The 25,068-nt window shown below is 39.0% G+C and overlaps 1 long non-coding RNA gene across 1 annotated transcript in view; it reads left to right on the top strand.

Moving 5' to 3' along the window:
- The window catches only part of LOC132375897 (uncharacterized), a 60,426-nt gene extending 35,754 nt beyond the window's left edge, over positions 1-24,672 (top strand). The window contains exon 3 of the long non-coding RNA XR_009506154.1: positions 24,562-24,672. This is a non-coding gene — a long non-coding RNA (uncharacterized LOC132375897). The remainder of the gene's footprint in view (positions 1-24,561) is intronic.
- The last annotated feature ends 396 nt before the right edge of the window (positions 24,673-25,068 follow it).

Below are 25,068 nucleotides of genomic sequence, written 5' to 3' on the forward strand. Positions count from 1 at the left end.
CCAGCTTTACAACAAATGCTAAAGGAACTTCTCTAGGCAGGAAACACAAGAAAAGGAAAAGACCTACAATAACAAACCCAAATCAATTAAGAAAATGGTAATAGGAACATACATATCAATAACTACCTTAAATGTAAATGGATTAAATGCTCCAAGCAAAAGACATAGATTGGCTGAATGGATACAAAAACAAGACCCATATATATGCTGTCTACAATAGACCCACTTCAGACCTAGGGACATATACAGACTGAAAGTGAGGGGATGGAAAAAGATATTCTATGCAAATGGAAATCAAAAGAAAGCTGGAGTAGCAATTCTCATATCAGACAAAATAGACTTTAAAATAAAGACTATTACAAGAGACAAAGGAGGGCACTACATAATGATCAAGGGATCAATCCAAGAAAAAGATATAACAATTGTAAATATTTATGCACCCAACATAGGAGCACCTCAATATATAAGGCAGATGCTAACAGCCATAAAAGGGGAAATCGACAGTAACACAATCATAGTGGGGGACTTTAACACCCCCAATTTCACCAATGGACAGATCATCCAAAATGAAAATAAATAAGGAAACACAAGCTTTAAATGATACATTAAACAAAATGGACTTAATTGATATTTATAGGGCATTCCATCCAAAACAACAGAATACACTTTCTTCTCAAGTGCTCATGGAACATTCTCCTGGGTAGATTATATCTTGGGTCACAAATCAAGCCTTGGTAAATTTAAGAAAATTGAAATCGTATCAAGTATCTTTTCTAACCACAGTGCTATGAGACTAGATATCAATTACAGGAAAATATCTGTAAAAAATATAAACACATGGAGGCTAAACAATAAACTACTAAATAACCAAGAGATCACTGAAGAAATCAAAGAGGAAATCAAAAGATACCTAGAAACAAATGACAATGAAAACACGACAACCCAAAACCTATGGGATGCAGCAAAAGCAGTTCTAAGAGGAAAGTTTATAGCAATACAATCCTACCTCAAGAAGCAAGAAACATCTCAAATGAACAACCTAACCTTACACCTAAAGCAATTAGAGAAAGAAGAACAAAAAACCCGCAAAGTTAGCAGAAGGAAAGAAATCATAAAGATCAGATCAGAAGTAAAGGAAAAAGAAATGAAGGAAACAATAGCAAAGATCAATAAAACTAAAAGCCGGTTCTTTGAGAAGATAAACAAAATTGATAAACCATTAACCAGACTCATCAGGAAAAAAAGGGAGAAGACTCAAATCAATAGAATTAGAAAGAAAAAGGAGAAGTAACAACTGACAATGTAGAAATACAAAGGATCATAAGAAATTACTACAAGCAACTCTATGCCAATAAAATGGACAACCTGGAAGAAATGGACAAATTCTTAGAAAAGCACAACCTTCTGAGACTGAACCAGGAAGAAATAGAAAATATAAACAGACCAATCACAAGCACTGAAATTGAGACAGCGATTAAAAATCTTCCAACAAACAAAAGCCCAGGACCAGATGTCTTCACAGGCGAATTCTATCAAACATTTAGAGAAGAGCTAACACCTATCCTTCTCAAACGCTTCCAAAATATAGCAGAGGGAAGAACACTCCCAAACTCATTCTATGAGGCCACCATCACCCTGATACCAAAACCAGACAAAGATGTCACAAAGAAAGAAAACGACAGGCTAATAACACTGATGAACATCAATGCAAAAATCCTCAACAAAATACTAGCAAACACAATCCAACAGCACATTAAAAGGATCATACACCATGATCAAGTGGGGTTTATCCCAGCAATGCAAGAATTCTTCAATATATGAAGATCAATCAATGTGATAAGCCATATTAACAAATTGAAGGAGAAAAACCATATGATCATCTCTGCGTCTTAGAAGCAGAAGAACTTTTGACAAAATTTAATACCCATTTATGATAAACACCCTCCAGAAAGTAGGCATACAGGGAACTTTCCTCAACATAATAAAGGCCATATATGACAAACCCACAGCCAACATCGTCCTCAGTGGTGAAAAACTGAAACCATTTCCTTTAAGATCAGGAACAAGACAAGGTTGTCCACTCTCACTACTATTATTCAACGTAGTTTTGGAAGTTTTAACCACAGCAATCAGAGAAGAAAAAGAAATAAAAGGAATCCAAATTGGAAAAGAAGAAATAAATCTGTCACTGTTTGCAGATGACATGATACTATACATAGAGAATCCTAAAGATGCTACCAGAAAACTACTAGAGCTAATCAATGAATTTGGTAAAGTAGCAGGATACAAAATTAATGCACAGAAATCTCTTGCATTCCTATACACTAATGATGAAAAACCTGTAAGTGAAATTAAGGAAACACTCCCATTTACCACTGCAACAAAAGGAATAAAATACCTAGGAGTAAACCTACCTAAGGAGACAAAAGACCTGTATGCAGAAAACTATAAGACACTGATGAAAGAAATTAAAGATGATACAAACAGGTGGAGAGATATACCATGTTCTTGGATTGGAAGAATCAACATTGTGAAAATGAGTGTACTACCCAAAGCAATCTACAGATTAAATGCAATCCTTATCAAACTACCAATGGCATTTTTCACAGAACTAGAACAAAAAATTGCACAAATTGTATGGAAACACAAAAGACCCTGAATAGCCAAAGCAATTTGAGAAAGAAAAATGGAGCTGGAGGAATCAGGCTCCCAGACTTCAGACTATACTACAAAGCTACGGTAATCAAGACAGTATGGTACTGGCACAAATACAGAAATATAGATCAATGGAACAGGATAGAAAGCCCAGAGATAAACTCATGCACATATGGTCACCTTATTTTTGATAAAGGAGGCAAGAATATACAATGGGGAAAAGACAGCCTCTTCAATAGTGGTGCTGGGAAAACTGAACAGCTACATGTAAAAGAATGAAATTAGAACACTCCCTAACACCATACACAAAAATAAACTCAAAATGGATTAAAGACCTAAATGTAAGGCCAGATAGTATAAAACTCTTAGAGGAAAACATAGGCAGAACACTCTGACATAAATCACAGCAAGATCCTTTTTGACCCACCTCCTAGATAAATGCAAATAAAAACAAAAATAAACAAATGGCACCTAATGAAACTTAAGAGCTTTTGCACAGCAAAGGAATCCATAAACAAGCTGAAAAGACAACCCTCAGAATGGGAGAAAATATTTGCAAATGAAGCGACTGACAAAGGATTAATCTCCAAAATTTACAAGCAGCTCATGCAGCTCAATATCAAAAAAACAAACAACCCAATCCAACAATGGGCAGAAGACCTAAATAGACATTTCTCCAAAGAAGATATACAGATTGCCAACAAACACATGAAAGGATGCTCAACATCACTAATCATTAGAGAAATGCAAATCAAAAGTACAATGAGGTATCACCTCACACCAGTCAAAATGGCCATCATCAAAAAATCTACAAACAATAAATGCTGGAGAGGGTGTGGAGGAAAGGGAACTCTCTTGCACTGTTGGTGGGAATGTAAATTGTTACAGCCACTATGGAGAACAGTATGGTGGTTCCTTAAAAAACTAAAAATAGAACTACCATACGACCCAGCAATCCCACTACTGGGCATATACGCTGAGAAAACCATATTTCAAAAAGAGTCATGCACCACAATGTTCATTGCAGCTCTATTTACAATAGGCAGGACAGGGAAGCAACCTAAGTGTCCATCAACAGATGAATGGATAAAGAAGATGTGGCACATATATACAATGGAATATTACTCAGCCATAAAAAGAAACGAAATTGAGTTATTTGTAGTGAGGTGGATGGACCTAGAGTGTGTCATATAGAGTGAAGTAAGTCAAAAAGAGAAAAACAAATTCCGTATGCTGACACATATATATGGAATCTTAAAAAAAAAAAAAAAAAAATGGTTCTGAAGAACCTAGGGACAGGACAGGAATAAAGATGCAAACGTAGAGAATGGACTTGAGGACACGGGGAGGGGGAAGGGTAAGCTGGGACGAAGTGGGAGAGTGGCGTGGACATATATACACTACCAAATGTAAAATAGATAGCTAGTGGGAAGCAGCAGCATAGCACAGGGAGATCAGCTCAGAGCTTTGTGTCCACCTACAGGGCTGGGATAGGGAGGGTGGGAGGGAGATGCAAGAGGGAGGGGATATGGGGATATATGTATACATGTAGCTGATTCACTTTGTTATGAAGCAAAAACTAACACACCATTGTAAAGCAATTATACTCCAATAAAGATGTTTAAAAAAAAAAGAGAAAATATATAGATGTCTATTTGTACATGTACGGAACCAGAAGATATACACTAAAGTGCTAGCAGTATCTCTAGGTGAAGTGATTATGAACATATTTAAAATTTTTTCTTCTCTTTGCTTATTTTTTTGTCAAAAAATATTTAAAAGATAAACAAGAATTGGAAGAATTGTTTCTGTGAATATTACGTAACTCTTATTTGCCATCTTATCAAATCAAAGCAGTTGTTTTCCTTTAGCTAAAACTTTTTCTACAACACAATGCTTTAAAAAAAAGAGGGAAGGGGTAATCTATGTTCCCAAAACCAGAGAACTAGCAAACAAGACTCTCATTACCAGAGGAACTAGAAAAATAAACCAGGTAGATTTTCTCTCCGTGAAAGTGTTGAAAACTGTGATCCACCTGGCTATTATGCTGACAAGCTCTAGTTGCAGAGAAATAGGTGTAATTATAAGAATTTTTGACAATTGTAGTTTCCTTCACAGAACTGACCAGTTTTGTGTAGAAATATTTTACTTTGCTTAGAAATCTCCGGCTGGTATAGAGGAGTAGCTGCATATTGCATGAGCATTTAGATCAGGGACAAGCAACATGGGAACGAATTTTGCAGCATTGAAATCACACGTATCTTAAGCTGGTCACGTGTACTTTAAGTGGCTTTCCTAGGAGCAGCAAAATACAGTTTGCTGAAGTGCTTCATGGTCTGCCATTCTTACTGCTTTGTAAAAGTAACTAAACTTTTAGTTGTTACTTCTGGCTCCTGATCATTACAAATTATGAAGGATTATAGTCTGGAACTTCTGGTTTGGTGTAAAGGGTCAGATTTGCCCCAAAGGGTGACATTTAATTAGAAATAGCAGGAGAGGAGCTAGAAAATGACTGGGTTTTTGCAGCTCTAGCTTAGGAGACCACGTGCAATTAGTGACTTGAGAAAAATCCACGTCCCTAGCACAGAATTGACAGCTGGACATAGCACAATCCCAGCACAAAAAAGTTCCCAGTAAATATTTGTTAAATGAGTGAATTTGTTGTATAGATGTCCAGACAGAGGACCACACTGCAAACTCACACTTTCAATCTCCCCTAGCCCATTTGCTTCATGTAAATTAACTAAAATTAAGCCATCTTTCCAGGTAGTTTCTATATAGTTCTGCTGAAGATAAGTCTCAAGTTTCTGTTGATCTCTAGAAAAATGACTAAGAATTTAGTCTCCAGATATTATTTCCTTAATTCTAATAGCAAAATAAAAACGAATACACAACAGTCAACACAACACACATGCACACAATCTTTTGCAGTTAAACAGCTTAAGAGCATAATTCTTGTAAAAAGGTACACACACGCTTAAGAGCATAATTCTTGTAAAAAGGTACACACACACACACACACACACACACACACACACACGGCATCTGAGCATAAATAGCGAACCTCTAGAGTCTGTAATAACCTGTCATGTCTTTGGGGATTTTTAAATTATGTCTGAACTTACTAAAATAATTTTCTTTGTTCTCCTCCTCCTCTGCTTTCTCACTAATTTTAAGCAACTACTAAATAAAACTTATACCTAGAGAAGGTGGTAAAAGAGGACAAGTAGAAAGAACCTATTATTAAACATCTCTCGTGTGCCAGGCATTACTTTAGGCATTTTACATATAATATTTCTTTTAATCCTCAAAAAGCCCTTGCCAAGTAGATATCATTAACACTATTTTATGCGACAGGAAACATATTCAGAGAGAATAAGAGACTTGCACAAACGCAAGCACCTAATAAATGATTGAGCCAGCCTGGAACTCAAGTCTTTCTGTCTGACAGGCTTTTGGAGTTTTCCCTGCACCACTGTCAATAGTATGGAAATATTCCTGCTCCCTAACAGAAGATTACTGATGACTTGGAAGGCCAAAGGTAGTAGTCATTTTAACCTGTGATGTCTTCCCCAGCCTCCTCCTATTTGACTGTGGTGTCTAATTTTGAGCAAGTGACCCCCGGAGCTTGAACAAGAAAAGGACTGTGGTGTGGAAACCGCACTGGTTGACTCAACCCTTGTCTGGGGCAGCATTCTTATTTAGTTCCCTTCCTCTTCTCAGTTTCAGGTCCCAGCCTGTGTCTGTGTCCTTTGCACAAGGAACAGGTGACCTTCCACGCTTTCATGAGATGACAGTCCACGATGTTTATGGTGATTCGTCTCACGCTGTCCAGTACATTTTTTATTGCACCAGAGATCAACAGGAACTTGAGTTTTATACACAGAGGTGAAAGATCTCTCTGACAAGAGCTGGGCGCACTCTCAGCATTTCCTTTTACCTGGTTGCTTTTTTATTTGTGCTCCTAATAGATGTCCTGGATTTAAATAACTTTTTTATTTTTCAGTTAAACTTCACAATAGTTAACATTGTTCCTATGGTACAGAATTAATTTTGATGAGGTGATGATATCAGGAGGACATCGAGCTCTTCTTTGATTGACTCCCTTTTGTAAAGTTCATAAAAATGAACTTTGATTCACCTATTTACTCTGGGAGTTAAGAAGGTGACACTTACTGATATATTTTGATATCTGTAAAAAATATACAGCCTTTCTGATACTCATGTTCCTGGTTTTCAGGGCTCACAGAGTCAGGAAATGGAAATGGGATGCCTCTAATGGTTCATTATCATCACCACATTTGTCCAGTTTAGCCAAACAAACTGTCTACTTCAGGTCCCATCCTTCAGGGGTATGTAAGATGTAATCATATTTTCTCTATCATATCCATGTTTATATATGGATGTTACAAAATTTACATTATTCAGTGTACCATTCTATATCTCACATTATTCTCTTAAATGTATTTCATAACTATTTCCCCCAAGTCAATAAATATTTTCCTGAAGCATAATTTTTCTAGGATGTGTTCTATTCCTTTTCAATATGTGACATAATTTATTCAACTAATCCCCTGTCATTAATTTTTTTGTTTGTTTCCAATTTGTCTTTGCTATGAAAAAGGTTTAAAAAAGATTTTTGTGTGTGGATTTTTGAACATAGCCCATATCTTATTGTAAATTTCTATGAATGTGGAATTACTGAGTAAAGGTACAAACTCATTCTGAAAAATGAGTGAAAAAACTCATTCTTTTTCATTTTGAAAAAGTGTGATGATGCCAGTTTTATATGCTCCACCAGTTTTACTTCCTCTCTTTCTCTCTTGCTTCGTCATTTCTCTGTTGACCTTAAATCTCAGCACATGATTTGGGTTCCTTTAGAAGCGGGGAGCGTGTTGTGTTCATTTTCCCCACTCTGCTTACTCTGCTGAACACCTACTTTTGTAAGTTCCTTAAAATAAGCATTTGTGGAGTCGTAAAATGACTGTGTATCTTTCATTTGACATATGAAATATCTGTGTCAAAAGTCAGACAATCCCTTTTTGAATTATAGTTTTCTCCAGATATATGCTCCAGAGTGGGATTACAGGATCATATATGATAGTTCTATTTTTAGTTTTTTAAGTTTTTATCCCACTCCTGGTCATATATCCAGAGAAAACCATAATTTGAAAAGATACAAGCACCCCAATGTTCATTGCAGCACTCTTTACAATAGCCAAGACATGGAAGCAACATAATGTCTATTGACAGATGAATGGATAAAGAAGATGTGGTACATATATACAATGGAATATTACTCAGCCATAAAAAAGAATGATATAATGCCATTTGAAGCAACATGGATGGATAGAGATTATCATACTAAGTGAAGTAAGCCAGACAGAGAAAGACAAACGTCATATGATATCGTTTATATGTGGAATCTAAAAAAAAAAAATGATACAAATGGACTTATATAGAAAACAGAAATAGACCCACAGACATAGAAAACAAACTTATGGTTACCAAAGGGGAAAGGTGGGGAGGAGGAGGGATAAATTAGGAGTTTGGGAGTAACATATACACACTACTATATATAAAACAGATAACCAACAAGGACCTACTGTATAGCAAACTATACTCAATATTTTGTAATAACCCATAAGAAAAAGAATCTGAAAAAAATAGATATATATGTGTGTGTATAATTGAATCACTTTGCTGTACACCTGAAACTAACACAATATATATATATATATATATTTTTTGAAAGCAGTGAAAGACACCTGTCTGGATGCATTTTATTTAATTGTTTCTTTTTTTTTTTTATTCAAACAGAAAATCACAAAAATTATAATCATCCTCATCAGTTCACTCAGTCCCATGCAATTAATTTTTTTTTTATCTTGATCTTTTGTTAGCACTTTTATGAGTTCATCAGTTTTCCATTAGAGTTCTGAAAATGCTTATTCATTCAGTTCAGCAGTATAGTCAGTTACCAGAAACCTGTACTTGTCAGAGTCTTTTCCATGAATTCCTTGAAGATGAAACCTTTTTATAGGAACATTTTTCCAAAAGCATCAGAGTACACCCAGAACTGTCTGTAAATGACAAAAGACTTAAAAATGACCATGGTTAAAGATTTGATGAAAGGTCATAATAATGCAATTGACAAGGAAATTTAGTTATTTCTGAGATATACATTTTAAAGTAATAACAAGAATTATGACTTATAACATTATACCAGAACATATAAGATTTTTAGAAATTTCATGTAATGTCTGAAACATTTATATTAACATATTTCCATACAAATAACCCAAAGAAAGTTTAGTATTAGCTGTTTTTGTTTGTTTGTTTTTTATACTGCAGGTTCTTATTAGTCATCAATTTTATACACATTAGTGTATACATGTCAATCCCAATTGCCCAGTTCAGCACACCACCATAACACAATATTTTAAATCAACTATAGCTCAATTTTAAAAATGTTAGACAATCCCACATGTGTCAAATTGGTTATTTATAGCTCTTTGCAAAGCTCAGTAATGTGCCAGAAAGATTCTGTGGTTGATCATAGATAAAATTTCTCTTCCAAGGAAATTTCTCATTCTTCTATAACATGAATGTTGTACTTTTCTTCAGATAAAATTGATTAAACAAAACATATAGAAGTATAATTTTGGATATGTGTTCAAGATTCATTAGTAATAGTTTTAAACTTGTTTTTTCACCTGAAAATGTACTGGTCTTATATCCATTTATCAGCTGGGATAGCTGTGCATTTAAATACAATACTAGTTCATTTCTTTGTCTTGGAATTTCTGTATTTCTTGGGCAAGTTAAAGGAGTTCAGATAGTATTTGTATTGGAAATATACAAGTGTGCTAGCCACCAAGTTAACTATAAACACATAGGTCTTGGCATTGGACTAAGAAAATAAGTCATTTCATTTGGTGTATACACAATGTTCTGAACAACTATTATGATTAATTAACTTTTCCATGTTTATGTGTGGAGTTTTACTAGCTCTTAGAAAACTAGCTCCGACTAGCTTGTCATCTGATCACATACAGAGAACAAGTCAGGTGAAAATGGAAAAAGCCAAGCAACTAATCCTTTAAGAGGCAATGATGATTTTTCAAAAAGTCATCTCAGTCTAGTTAATAAATTGTTACCTCTCTCCCTGAAAGGAATCTTATTTTACAGTAGAATTAAACATTTGAATATTAACTTTTAATATGCTGTGTTTTGCTACTGTCTGTTCATATGTTGCAATCTCGGCCTCAGACAACCCCTTCTTTGAGCTCTTTATGGAGGGTCTGACTTGGGAGATATTTGCTTCTAGCCATGCCATTGCGTGAGAGCAAAACTTAATTAAACAGAGCTTGTTTTTTCACTCAGTTAAAAACCTTGATACCTATTCAGTGATGATTGATGCTAGCAGCTTGAGTTGGAGTTTCATAACTATAAACACTTCCATGTTTCAAGCACTTATTATGAGCTAATACTTTACATTTGCTATTTAATTCTTATGACAGTCCTGCAAACTATTTGACAGATGGTAAAACAGGCTTAAAGTTCCTACGTCTCTTAGTCAGGGTCCTACAACTAGTAGGTGGCAGTTGGGATATTCAAACTCAGCTCCTTTTTACTCCAGAGCTGTGTCTTTTCCATTGTCAGACACTTCTGAATGTTTTCATGCATCTGTATGTACTACTGGTATGTGAGACACAACAGAAGAAATCTCAGGGGAGGAAGGGAATTTGGGGTTCGTGTAGCTGCCACCTCACACCATGCTTCTGGAAACACACGCTGGCCAAGAAATGTCAGCCTTTGATAGCATAACTGATCCTCCCCTTCTCAAACCAACACTGAAGAAGGAGCAGAGCCTGAACGTAGGGAAACTTTGCTTTTTATTCCACACAGGTACCTTTTGGTCAGCATTCCTGAGATATAATATATAGAAAAGTGAGAAACTACAGGAAAATTAAAAATAGCACAAACACTAATTCTCACATGTGCACGCCTCACAAACACACATGGAAAACACATTTGTCTTGTGTGGCACAGTTAATGGGAGTAGGGACAATAAATATGAATAGTTTTTTAAAAAATTCAGACAATCTAAAATTTACCTGTGGTTTCTTCAGAATGTTGGGAATGTCATGTGGCCTCATAGGTTGAACAATGGCAAAAACATATGGGCCTTCAGAAGAACATTTTTTTTAGCCACTGACTTTCTTTAACATTCCAGGGGAATTGCTCATTTCTATATATTTTAAAATAGTTTGGCGAAGCATTGCAAAGACTATTTTTAAGTTAAATATTTAATATCAGTCATAATTTCTTGGTAACTGCTGGTTCTCAGTTGCCTGTCCCCAGCAAGAGCTATTTTATATACAGTATTGCCTAAAGAAGTCAGGATGGGCTAGACTATTCCAAGTTTCCCTAAGATGATAGCACAGGGCTAAGTACTTCTATTTTCACCCTCTTGAGGTAGGTAACATTATTGCACCCAGTTTTCAGATGAGAAAACTGAGACCCAAAGGATATTAACTAACTTGCCCACTAACGTGGTAGACAGATAGTAGAGTTAGGATTCAAACCCTGGTGGTTTTGTGCCAGCATCCGGGTACTTCATCTCCAGGCTCTACCACTCAGAGAGAGCCAGGCTAGTCATTGGGAAGTTAATCTTTCAATGATTACTGCTCTGTGTTCATTCAAGGTTGGAGAAAGGGCTCTAACCAAAGCTTTATCAGATCACCTTGAGCAATACGTTGGATAATAAACCAAAGAAAGAAAAGGAAGGAAACTGCTTAGGATTCAGGCCTGGGGATCTGTGAACTCCTAAAGACCTTAGGGGATTGAGTGCCCCTCAGAGGGCATAATTTCTGGCACAGAGCCAAGGAAAGAGATGAAAAACACATCTCTGGGTGGAAAGTTTATTTAGATGTCATGAAAGGGTCATCCTGTCCTAAGGGAAGACTGGTGCTCATTGCTTGGTCTGGAGCACATGCCTAGGGTTTGAAACGATTCTTGACTTTGGCCCCTGGCATACGCAGAGCAAAGCAGCAAACGCTGGTTACCCCCAGCATGGATCTATCTCACACGCTGTGCTGCCCCTGTGGGCACATCCACGTGGACCTCCGGAGCTTTTTCTTTTAAAAACATGTAGGACTTCACAATTCCTTTGCCTTTCTTGGCCCATCCCCTGGGTGGGGCTGTTTGCTTCTCAAAGCAAAATGGCTTCTACCTTTGGGAGGTGCATCTAAAACAGGCAAAGCTACTTTATTTATAGGCTAATCATAAGGCCATAATTGGATTGGGTCTATCTGCCAGTCACCCTGAGATATTTATGGCATGTGCTTTCTCCAAGTCTGTCCCTTTCCATTGTCCAGATCAGGGGGAAAGTAAGAGAGGAAGGAGGTTAAGTTACGGGGTATTGCTTAGAGGTGATTCACCAAGGGTGTATTTTAGCCCTGGGTTAGACATATAGAGTGTTTGCAAAAAGAAAAAAGAGCAAAGAAAAAAGAAAAGAGTAGCATTTTGTGATGGGAATCAGGTATAATTAATCCTTCCTACCTTGCTATTTCTTCTGAGTATATTCAGACTAGTTTAAGGATTCTCTGGATTAGGTATTGCAGTTTTTAAAAAATGTTATTGTTTTAATTTGGGGTTTATTTGTTTTAGTTTATGGTTATTTTATTGTTTATTTCATAGGCTTGTTTTTACTTAGAGGAACCACCTTGGACAAAGAAAAGACTTTAGAATAAGTGTTATGTGTTGAGATAAGATAAAAAGAGAAAGGGTGACCTAAATCCGAGTCCTGGCTGTCAAGCAGTGTGATTCTGGGTGAGCCATATAACTTTTCCATTTGTAAAAGGTTTTGGGTCATATCAGCGATTCCCAAGCATAACTGTCCATCACAGTCACCTAAAGAGTGTTTTAGAATGAGATGACTGCTATAAAGCATGCGGGGACTTTTTGGGGTGATAGAATTTTTCTATATCTTGATTATAATGGTAGTTGCATGCCTGAATACGTTTGTCAAAATCTGAGAATTGTACAGTGAAAAGGATGAATTTTACTGTATGCAAATTATCTTAATTTGAAAATTTAAAAATATTTTTTAAATCTCCCGTATATTGATATATTGAAAAAAAAAAAAAAGCCTGGGTCCCATTCCAAACCAACTATCTACTGAAGGGTATCTATTCTTTTTTTTTTTTTTAATTTTATTTATTTACTTATGGCTGTGTGGGGTCTTCGTTTCTGTGCGAGGGCTTTCTCTAGTTGCGGCGAGCGGGGGCCACTCTTCATCGCGGTGCGCGGGCCTCTCACTATCGCGGCCTCCCTTGTTGCGGAGCACAGGCTCCAGACGCGCAGGCTCAGTAGTTGTGGCTCACGGGCCCAGCTGCTCTGCGGCATGTGGGATCTTCCCAGACCAGGGCTCGAACCCGTGTCCCCTGCATTGGCAGGCGGAATCTCAACCACTGCGCCACCAGGGAAACCCGGGTATCTATTCTTTTAACCATCTCTGTACTTGTGAATCTGATGGGAATCAACTCAAACATTCTAAGTTTTCATGATCCCAGGTTCAGGTGTTGGTCAGCCGTGGCCATGAAGTCGAGAGTTGCGTAGGTGGCAAGGAACAGCATGGTGACTACAGTCTCAGCGTGTCCAGACAGGCCATTTAGATCACATGGGGAATGGAGGCAAAATGTGTGGCTAAGCTCTTGAGTCTACTGCTCAGTTAGAGCAACCTTCATGATCAATGAGCCAAAAAGGTGGGAGCAGCCCGGTACTGATTGATATTAGAAACCAGTGTGAAGATGGAGGATGTTGAACTTAGAACTGTATATTAATAAAAGCTGTGATTTTCCCCCTAGCATTACAAAGGAAAGAAACAGTGCTTTGGGATGAGTCTGACCCCAGTCACATGATGATAGCATGTAAGTGTCCAGCAGAAACAGGCTTGTTGATTTGGACCATGTGGATTTTAAGAAGGAAGAGAATGCATACTCAGGTCTGACAGATATTTTGGGGCCAGCATCAACCTCTGAGAGTGTTCCACCGTAACACTAAAAAAGATACATGAGACCCTCAAAATTAAACGTATTTGCTGATAGCATTAACAATACACTGGGCTCCTAATAGGAAAATGGGATGTTGAAAATAGCTTTGTTTAAAGTTCCTGAAAGAATGTAGTAGGTAGGTTATGGGGTGTGTCTCTTTCAAAGTACACTTCCTTAGGATCATCCCTCCCAAAAACCCTTCTGAAGCTGGAGGATTAGTTGATTACACATCTACAGTGTAGCCACAATCTCTGGCTATAGCTGATGGAACAGTAGCGGGCACCAATGGCAGCACGACTGGGGATACTGCATATAGCAAGACCAAGATGGTTCTCTGGGGAAACCAGAATGAAAGGTCACTGAGGAAGTGGATTGCAGTTGTGTGTGGGAAGCCAAAGCCACAGGCAAGCTAGCATGAGAGGGAAGCAGTAACTGCAAGTAGTAACAACAATTACAACAACAAGAGTAGTAGCTAACACTTACGAAATGCTTCCGTGTGCCAAGCACCAGGCGAGAATCCTATCAGGTGGGTAACATCACCATCTTGATTATAAAACGAGGGAACCAAGATTTGGATGTGATGACTTTCCTAAGGTCACACAGCTGGTAAGAGGCAGAGCTGGGAGGCAACCCAGGTAAGGCCGTTCTTAAGCGAGTTCACACAGTCTCTGTAAGCATTGGTCTGCCTCTTAGGAAGCCCAGGAGGCAGCTGCAGTGAGGAAAATGGAAGGGCTGTGCAGGAGAAGCAGACCCACGAGACAAGGCAGTGCAGAGGGAAAGGGCGGAGCAGCGGCCCCATTCCTGAGGGCTCCTGTGGTCCCAGCTCCAGTCTGCACATGACCTTGCTGTGCTTGGCGGAAGGTGTTCTGTTTTAGGACCTTTGCCCTGATTTCTTTCATGGAATTACTTGTCCATTTTTTAAAGGTTTTACCCACCACTTGGTTCCTCACCCCACTCGTCACCCTTCTCTGATGAAAGGCACCATTTATAAGGATGCCCACAATCCTGAAGAATAACGAGTTGGCATCCTAAACAATGGGCTGGGGTCCTCAGTATATTTTCACGAGGAAGCTGTCCTATCGTGGAAACAAAATGAGCTGACAAGCTCCCTCAGTCCCTTGGGTTTGCCAGGGAGGATCAGACTGAGGGATCGTCTAGGAGCCCAGGAGCAGGTGTGCTAGGAGAGTTTTTCTCTCAAAAGCCTCTGATGGAGGTCAGCAGGGCAGACACAGAAACTCCCAGGAAGAGAAGATGCTCAAACTAAATGACAAACTGGCCACTGTGCAAATTTCAGAGCTGTGGACTCATGGGGACCAGTCTGTAGTTTTCAGCATCTGGAGAGATGGCTCATTTTTTCAATTACACTGAAACACACCAGCAAGGGAAAGATCTCCTCTAGCTCGCCTGTTTGTTTATTCTGCTCTCCTGTGACTTCCCAAAGGGTTTTCTTAATACTGTATGACTTCAGCTCTTTGACCCCCTGAAGAGAAGTTTGGGAACTGATGACCTTTCTCTCTAATCTTACCTTAGTGTTCTTTCTGAACTGAGCCACTGAGGACTTCCTGTTTGAGGCTGAAAAATAGTTAAGCAAGCAGCTCCAGCCGGTTTGATGTAACATCAGAGCTGTTGCTAGGCAGGGCATTTTAATCTCACGAGCACCAGCCTGGGTTGCCAGGTTGGCACAAAGTCACAGGTGACCTCACCTGTCTTCCTAGTTAATCTTGTTATCCTAATGGGGGTGATTTCCCCGCTGTGGAGACTTGATGCTCTTGGCACCTGGACAGCGTCCAAGGCTTGACTCAGAGGTGAATAAGAACTTGTCGAGGACTCAGCTGTTGCCAGCAGAGGCTGCAGGTGCTCCCTGACCCGCGAGTGGTCCCAGACTCACAGGAATGTGCACACTAGTAGATCGTGAAAGACTTGCTCCAGGAAAGCAGCCTTGGATGAAAGGAAAGGACTTGGAATCCTTTGGTCCTCAGAACATACTTCACGTTCTTTATGGCATTGTGGCCTCTTTTCCTTTCCCAAGGGAAGCGTGCACTTTTACATTTGTGTGGTGCCCTGCATGTGGCATCCTAGCTGAAGCATCATTACATTGCTGTCTGTCTGAAGAAACTTGCTCTGTAACAGGAACTTGCTTCGTAAAACATTTAGGGAACTCCTAGTCTCAGCAGTGCATTATGGGAGAGGGCTGGAGAGCTAGATTTAGGTCACTCCTCAGTCACGTGGATGGAGCAGCCCCCAGTTACCCCAAAAGGCATTTATTAATTTTCCTGCTGCCTGGGTGGGTCATCTGTATCTTTAAAGAGTGGTGGGCCTCATCTGGCAACTCCACATTGCCTGGAAAACCTGGGGATTTGCCATTCCCTCTTTGTAGAGGTGTTCTACCAAGTACAGGAAGAATCCATTATTATTATTCTTGGCTTCATTTTTAATCCACAGAGTACCTAGGAGACAACTCGCCTGTTAATAAAGTTTCATTTTCTGATTTAGGAAAACAAAACGAATCAAGAAGCTTTGAAGCACATTTTTGAATTGTGTTGACAAAGTCATTTCCAAACCTTTGAAAAGAGATTCTGCTAGACCAAAAAATAATATAGAATAAAATAAAATAAAACAAGCTAAAAGAAGCAGAGTTCTTTTTGTAAACTAGCTAAAGGATTTATTCCTTGAGGGGTGGGTTAGAATCCTAACTCCATCTCTTTCTAGCTGAGAGACCTTGGGTAATTTACTCAGGCTCAAAAAAGCTTCTTCACAGGATTGGGTGCAGACTAAATGAGACACATCTGTACACTGGCCAGCCCAGTCTGGCACATAGGAGGCCTACATAGAGCATACGGACTCCTGTCCAGGCTTTGTGTTAGAAGTTATTAGCCATTCTTCCGAAAGAGGCATCACAGAATCAGAGTGTGGATTGCTTTTCCATAAGAGCCACTTCAAACCATAAGAGAATAAGAGAGAGTCAAGAAAAGACCTTCCAACCCTTTACATTAGGGATACTTAAAAAAAGCCAGCCTACTAAAACCTCTTGTCACTTATTTTGCCCATTATGGGCTCTAATATCCAAAGCTTTGGGAGCTATATCAGGATAAAGACACACACTCAAAGTCCTGGAACTTGTTGCTCCCCTAAAACGTCTTTGAGGAAGGAAATTGTGGGAAGCCTGCATGGATGGCCATGGTCACGGACTCATGATGTCACTGAACGAGAATAGTTGTCATTCTGGGCCATGCTCAAGTTAGGGGGAAGCATCACTCCTGTCATATTTCGGGTAGCAGCCATTTAGCTAGGGCACAAATGATTAATATATTCACACAGATGGAAATGTGTACTTCTATTATTATAAAATGTTTGGGCCCACCTATTTTTGTTTAAAAATATATATTTTTTTAATAAAAGCAGCTCTCATACATATGAAGCAGACGCAAAACAGAAATAGACTCACAGACATAGAAAACACACTTATGGTTACCAAAGGGGATAGTGTGTATGGTGGGGGGAGGTGAGATAAATTAGGAGTTTGGGATTAATGTATACCCACTACTATATATAAAATAGGTAAACAACAAGGACCTACTCTATAGCACAGGGTACTATACTCAATATCCTATAATAACCTATGAAGAAAATAATCTAAAAAAGAATATATGTATTGTAAATTAACTACACTTCAATCAATTAATTAATAAAATAAAATAAAAGCAACTCACATCTGTGTTCCCTGGGCTACCTGAGCATGCCCTCGAAGTAGCATGAATCACCCAGGACTCTCACCCTGTTTCTAATGTGTTTCCCTGCTAGACTCTGAGCTGATCAAGAACCCTGCGTTCAACTCTTAGTTATTTCTATTACTAGATGTCCGAGCTTGGCATTATTTACCCACCTTAGCCTCTGTTTCATCTCTGAAATGGTGGTAATAATAGTATTGATAGTCTGTCATCTTTTTTGTTTGTTTGTTTGTTTTTTCTGAAGATTAAATGAGAGCAGAGACCTTAACTGAGTGCTTGACACATATTAAGAGTTCTATAATTGTTATTATTATTGTTGTTGTTACTATTGGGATGCCACTTCCAGCACTCACTCACATGAGACTAGAAGAGTTTTTAAAAACTGATTTATTGTAGCTAAACCATAGTCCTGCTCATCTAGCTTTGGGCTTTGACCTACAGGGCTGGATGTGGTTGGAGAGGAATGGCAACAGCGTTGACTGGCTTCACGTTAAATTCCTGACTGTTGATCTCAAGTGGGCACCTAACGCTGCCCAGTAATCACACAGTATTTCTCTGATCTAATAATCTTTTCACTCTCTAAGGTGAGGAGTTCATACTCTCTTCAGTCTCAAACCTCCCATTCTTACTCTTAGCTAACGATCATGCTTCTATTTCAATGACAAAAGGAAAAAGATGCAATCAGAAGAGATAGCTCCCATCACCTCCACATCTTCTCACCACCCCGTCTAGAAGTCTGTGTAACATTCTGTATTCTTCCTGTAACCACGCATGGACTGCTGTGCCCTTGGCTAAACCACGCCCTTCTCCCAAGCACTACAATCCGTCCCCTCTTGCCCACTCAAGGTCATTGTTGTAGCATTCTCCCCTCTTGGCATCCTTGATTTTTCTCTTTCTACTGATCATCCCCATTAGCATGCAAACATAGAACTTTCTCTCCCACCTTTAAAAATCTGATTTTGACCTTTTTCCTCCTTCAGTGATACCCCCATTTCTCTCCTTCCCTTTAGGATTAAGTTCTTTGAAAGAGTTGACCATCATATCATCCATCTCCAATATCTCTTCTCCCGTTCTCCCTTGACTCCATTCTAATTAAGTGTGGCCCCTGTCACTCCACTGCGGTTCTTGCCAAGTCACCAGTGACTTAGGCACTGCTAATTCCAATGGTCAGCTCTCAGTCCTCATCTTATGTGACCTGTCAGAAGCACTGGAGGAGTTGATCACTTCCTCTTTCTTCCAGGACCACACAAATACCTAGTTTGTATTAATTTTCTTCATTTTTATTTTTTCTTTATTTTTAATTTTTAAATATGTTTAATATTTATTTTTTTTCATACCTAGTTTTAAACTTACCTTCTGGCTGTTTCTCCTCAGTCTCCTTTGCCCAACCTCTAAATATTGGAGAGACCCAGGATTCAGAGCACGTATCTCTTTTCTTCACCCCTTATGTCCTTCCTACTCGTGTTGGGAACCAGCAACTTGACTTGGTAGAGTGTTAGAAATGCCCCACACCCACACCCTCAGACTTGCTGAATCAGAATCTGTATGTTAGCAAAATCCCTAGTAATCCATTTGCATATTAATATTTATGATCACCATAAGTGATCCTATCTAATTTCAGGGCTTTAAGGCTACCTATTTGCTGAGTTGACTACCAAATTTATATTTCTAGCCAAGAATCTCCAGTGAAATATAAACTCATTCATCCAACCACTAGCAGCTTTCCTACGTGGATGTTTTATAGTCATTCCCAACTTAACCATCCAAAACTGAGCTCCTGATGTCCCCACTCAACCTGCTTCTCCAGTGTCCTTCCCTCTCTTCATTAATAACAACTCCATCCTTCCATTGCTCAGGCCAAACCCTTGGCATCATCCTTGCCTCTTTCCCATGTTTGGTCTGTCAACAACCCTGTCAGCTCTACGTTTGAGATGTAGTTAGAATTTAATTGTTTTCATCACCCCCACTATCTCGGACCAACTCTGCTTCCGTTCTTTCCCTTATTCCATTCTCTAAATATCAGCCAGAATAAGTTTTGATAGATCTTGCCACTCCTCTGTTCAAAGTCTCCCAGCATTCCCACCTTACTTAAGATGTGACCCACAAGATCTCACCTGGCCTGTTTCTTTCTTCCATTACCTCTTTGATTCTTCTGCTGTTTCTTTCTTCTTTCATTACTGTGCCCCAGCCTCACTTCCTTTCTCACTGTTCCACAACACCCCCCTTCCCTCCACTTCATAATCCCCTTTCCCTTATTTATTTATTCATTTATTTATTAGCAAATCTAACATTCTCTCCTTTTTCTCTCTCTCTGTTATTAGTCAGTGTTCCCCAGAGAAACAGAACCAAAAGGATATGTAGAGATTTATAGAAAGTGACTTATCATGAGAGATTGGCTCCCGCTATTATGAAGACTGAAAAAGCCTGCGATCTGCCATCTGCAAGCTGGAAGCCCAAGAAAGCTGGTGGTGTAGGTCCAGCCCAAGCCTGAAGGCCTGAGAACTAGGGGAATCAATGGTGTAACTAGGGGAATCAGTGGTGTAAGTCCCAGTCCCAGTCTAAAGGCCCAAGAGCCAGGAGCTCCAATGTCTGAGAGCAGGAGGAGGTGGATGTCCCAGCTCAAGCAAAGAGAGCACATTTGCCCTTCTTCTGCTTTTTTGTTCTATTCAGACCCTCAACAGATTGGATGATGCCAACCCACACTGATGACAGCAAGCTTTACTCAGTCTACTAATTCAAACTTTAATCTCTTCTGGAAACATCTTCACAGACACACCCAGAAATAATGTGTTAACAGCTATCTGGGTATCCCTTAGCCCAGACAAGCTGATGCATAAAATTAACCAACCTTCACATGACTAGTACCTACTCAGATGAACGGCACTCCCTCCAAGAAGACTTCCCTAAAGCCCCTAGACAGGTTCAGGCATCCCCTGAACTTGTCCGTAGCTCCCCACATTTGTCTACTCAAACACTTAGCAGCTGCACCATAACAGTCTATTCACTTGCCTAAGATCACAACTAGATTAGAATCTTGTTCACTGTTTAACTCTATAGAACAGGTTATTTGCTTACTATCAAGGAATTTGTATATGTGCCAAATATCAAGTGTATTATACTAAATTGCCAGGACCCCAAAGATCCATTTATAATAATATATAACCACATGTATTATTTGGATTAAAACCAATTGTCCCACCATGCTGCCTAATGTAAGCTTTTATATTATATATTACTTTTTAAGGCAGCATTTCTCTAATTGTGTAATGAAAAAAGACACAAGGGATGAATATGTGTACATGATCAAATTGTCCTGATCCTGTACCCTCATACTTAGCTTATAGGATCTAGTCTCTTGGTATCTGGAAACTTTCTTGTCCAGGCCCTTTTTAAAAATTATCTTACACATTTATGAGTGTGGTGTAGGGCTGGCCAATTACCCGGCCAATATGTTCTGTCTTAAACAATCTAATAATTTGGACAAAAAGATCTTTTTCCTTAAGACCAAGTATTTTTTTACCTCAGTATCTACATATCAAATTCTTTACTTAACAATGCTTATGTTATGATTGTTCAAAAGGATGTTATATAATATTGTTATGAGCTGAATGTTTGCCCTCCCCCCAAGTTCATATGTTGAAGACCTAAACCCCCAAATGTGATAGTATTTGGAGTTGGGGTTTTTAGGAGGTAATTAGGTTTAGATGAGGTCATGAGGGTGGGACTTTCATGATGGGATTAGTGCCCTTATAAGAAGAGGAATACAGAGCGCTCTCTTTCTCTCTTTCCCTCTCTCCCTCCACTCACAAGTACAAAAGAAAGGCCATTTGAGCACAGCTAGAAGGTGGCTGTCTACAAGCCAGGAAGAGGGCTCTTTATAAACCTGACCATGCCAGCACCTTGATCTTGGCCTTCCCAGCCTCCAGAACTGTGAGAAATAAAATCTATTGTTTTTAAGCCACCAAGTCTATACTATTTTGTTATAGTAGCCTGAGATGACTAAGACACATATATTCTTCAAAATGCTTAAAAATTCTATGTAATGTGCCCCTTAATATTGCTAGAAAAATGTACCTAATGTAACTATTTGAGAAATTATATGGACATACTGAAGATCTCATCAGTAATTGAAGAAGGTTTTATTCACTTGAGTGTTCCAGTATTTACCATTCTTGACCACAAACATAATTTCCTTATATGGCAATAGGTCAAAAGGTGAAGTGTTGTAGTGATACAGATTGAGACTGATCTTATAGGGCTTTTATTTAACATAATATACATGAAATATTGGATGGAAACTCTTAGAAAAACCCATTTTAACATGAATTACTAGCATTCTACAAGCTTTTCAGGACTAGTATTGCCCAAAGTTACCTTGAATAATAAAAAATTGACAACAGCAACTTGTCATAAAAGGATGATATTTAATAAATATATAGAGATAATGAAGAAATATATTAAAATTATTTTCTTATAACTTTTCTTATACTTACTCCTACCACCACCAAGGAACCAAATGTTTCCTTTATCCTTAAAGCAATCTTGTACATTTAGGTGGTGTCTTGAAGACTTTATGTCCTATTGATAGCCCAAAAGATATTCAAAAGAGGTTTCAAGTATCCTGTGTATTTGGCTTAAGTATTATAATTGAAATTGAAATAATTTTAAACTGATGAATGATCTCCCCTTCATTGACTGTGACAACAGGAAGATGAAGTCTTCAGCTTCCACTTCTGGGACTGGTATGTAAGACACTGGGAAGTATATACATCAGCAGTGTTTAGTTAACTTAAGTATTTGAGATCGTTAACTTTCAGATATTACTTATTAGACACAAGGGGCCTCAGAACTAGAGGAGACATACTCTTACACTCTCTGGAATTTTGTTGCAGTTGTATCAGGATGGGCTTAGTAATATGATAACAAGAAAAAAGTTCAATGACTCTACATAGTGAACATTTATTTCTCCCCCATATTCATGTCTAATGCACATTAGCAGAGAGTTCTGCTCCCTATGGTAATCCAGGGACTAGAACCAAAGAAAAAGAAAGAGAACTTGGTAAATGACTGCTCTTAATACTTTCCTGAAGAAGCTACACATGTCACTTCTCTTCACATTTCATTGGCCAAAGGAAGAAAAAGGATCATACTTTACTTTAGTTTAAAGGATAAAGAGACATGGAAGTTCAATTCTACAATGTGTCCAGAAGGGCATGACATATATTTGCAAAAGTTCATATATAGAATTACAACAGTGTTAAGAAAAACTCTCCTGTTTTCCTTCATTATACTCACAGCACTACTCTGCACTGCAAATGTGTGGGAGTGTTCCCCACACCAAGCAATTCTCAGGTTTTACAGACACCAGCTGGGTATTCTATAATTTAACTCAATTCTGACGCTACATACCTGGAGATAGTGTCAGATCTCACAGATCCTACAGGGTAAGGGCTCAGTCCCATAAAACTGGAACCCCCCCTCCACCACCACCAATTGCAAGTCCAGGTTGTTACCTGTGTTTCTGACCAATTGCAAGTCCAGGTTGTTACCTGTGTTTCTGACCAATCAGCTCTCAATTGGAGGTTCCCATGACCCTCTCCTGGGGTTTGATTAATTTGCTAGAGAGGCTCACAGAACTCAGGAAAACACTTTACTCACTAGATTACTTATTTATTATAAAAGGATAATACTCAGGAATGGCCAGATGGAAAAAATACATAGGGCAAGGTATGTGGGATGGAGTGCAGAGCTTCCATGCCCTCTCGGGGCACACTACTGTTCCAGCACCTCCACATATTCACCAACCTGGAAGCTCTTTGAACCTGCAGTTCAGGGATTTTTATGGAGGATTCATTATATAAGCATAATTGATTGAATCATTGGCCATTGGTGACTGATTCAACCTCTAACCACTTTCTTTTCCCTGGAGGTCAGGAGGTGGGGCTGACAGTTCCAACCCTCTAATCAGACGGTTGATTGGTGTTCCCCTGGCAACCAGCCCCCATCCTTAGGGGCTTTTCAAAAGTCCCCTCATTAACATAAACTCAGAGGTGATTGAAAAGAACTTCTTATGAATAACAACAACAAAAACACCTGTTTCACCTTTATCACTCTGGAGCTATTTCAGGAATTGAGGACAAAATGAAATATTATAACAAAAGGTGCCACTGTTGCTCTAATTTCTTAGGAAATTACAAGGGTTTGGGGAGCTCTGAGCCAGGAACACAGACAAAAACCAAATATATATTTCTTATCATAAATCATAACATCACAAACAGTAACAGAAAGTTAGAACCGACGTACAGAATACAACTATGTCAATTAGAAATTTGAATATGTAGCCATAAAAAGAGCCATAAATCAGGTTATTTGTTTTTAAAGCTTCATTCTGCTGAATTTGTGGAGATAAGTCTTAGATTCTGGGGGACCCACAGCAGAGCATTTGGAAGAAGTTGAGTAGCAGGTGGAAGTGGAATCCTGTGGAACACTGATGTTTGGATGAGCAAAGAAGGTGATGAGAGAGACTGAGGAGAAAATGTAAGTGCTTGAGAAGAACCAGAAGAGTCTTAAGCCAAGAAAGTAGAAAATTTGCGGAGATAAGTAGTTAACCGTGTCAAGTGCAGCAAAGCCCTCCAGTAACAGACTGAAAAGAGACCACGGAAGTGGGCATTGTGGAGATGTTAGTGGCATATCCACATAGAACCCCAATGCACCTCAAATTCAAAGTCACAATTCCAAGTTCATCATCCTTCTCTCCAATCACACTCTTCCTCCTGCATTTTCTATTTTAATTTTTGACGTCTAGACACCAAAGCTAGAAAGCTGAGAATAATTATATGCTCCTAGAACACCCACATCCACTCAATTTCATGCAGATTTCTATTCCGGAATATTTCTCAGATCCTCCTCTCCTTTCCATCTGTACCCCACAGCTGTAATTTGGGCCCTTGTTAGCATTTGCCTTGACTGTTTTATGACCTCCTGACCAGTCTCCTTGCCTCTGGTCTTGTTCTTGTAAATCTGTGCTAGTTATCTATGTCTGCATAACAAATTATCTTATACTTGTAACTTAAAACAACAATAAAAACATATTATCTCTCACTGTTCCTGTGGGCCAGGAATTCGGGGAAAGCTCAGCTGTGTGGTTCTGTCGTGAAGTTGTCGTCAAGATATTGGCTGGAGCTGCAGCTGACTGAACCCTTGACCAGGGCTGGAGGATCCACTTCCAAGATGGCTCCCACGCATGGTTTGTAAATTGCTGTAGTTGTTGGTGGAAGGCCTCAGTTCCTCCTTGGGAGTCCTGCTTGGTAGTCCTCCTCACAGAATGGCTTGAATCACCTCATGGCCTGGTAACCTAGCTTCCACCACAACAAATGATCCAAGATGCCAAGACAGAGGCTGCAATTCCTTTTATGACTTAGCCTCAGGACTCATCTGCACCATAGCCTGTTGATCATGCAAAGTCTGTCAGAGAGAGGAGACCACATAAGTGCATGAATAGCAGAAGGTGTCAAGAGTTGAGCCAAGCTACTCCATGGTGTTGCTGCCTTAGCATCCATTTTGTTTGGCCAAGTGGCCTGCAGGGACCTTAAACTGACACTAGCCCACTCATGCAAGCACATACC

The sequence above is a fragment of the Balaenoptera ricei genome, chromosome 12 (assembly GCF_028023285.1).
Source record: "Balaenoptera ricei isolate mBalRic1 chromosome 12, mBalRic1.hap2, whole genome shotgun sequence".
NCBI classification, from domain to species: Eukaryota; Metazoa; Chordata; class Mammalia; order Artiodactyla; family Balaenopteridae; genus Balaenoptera; species Balaenoptera ricei.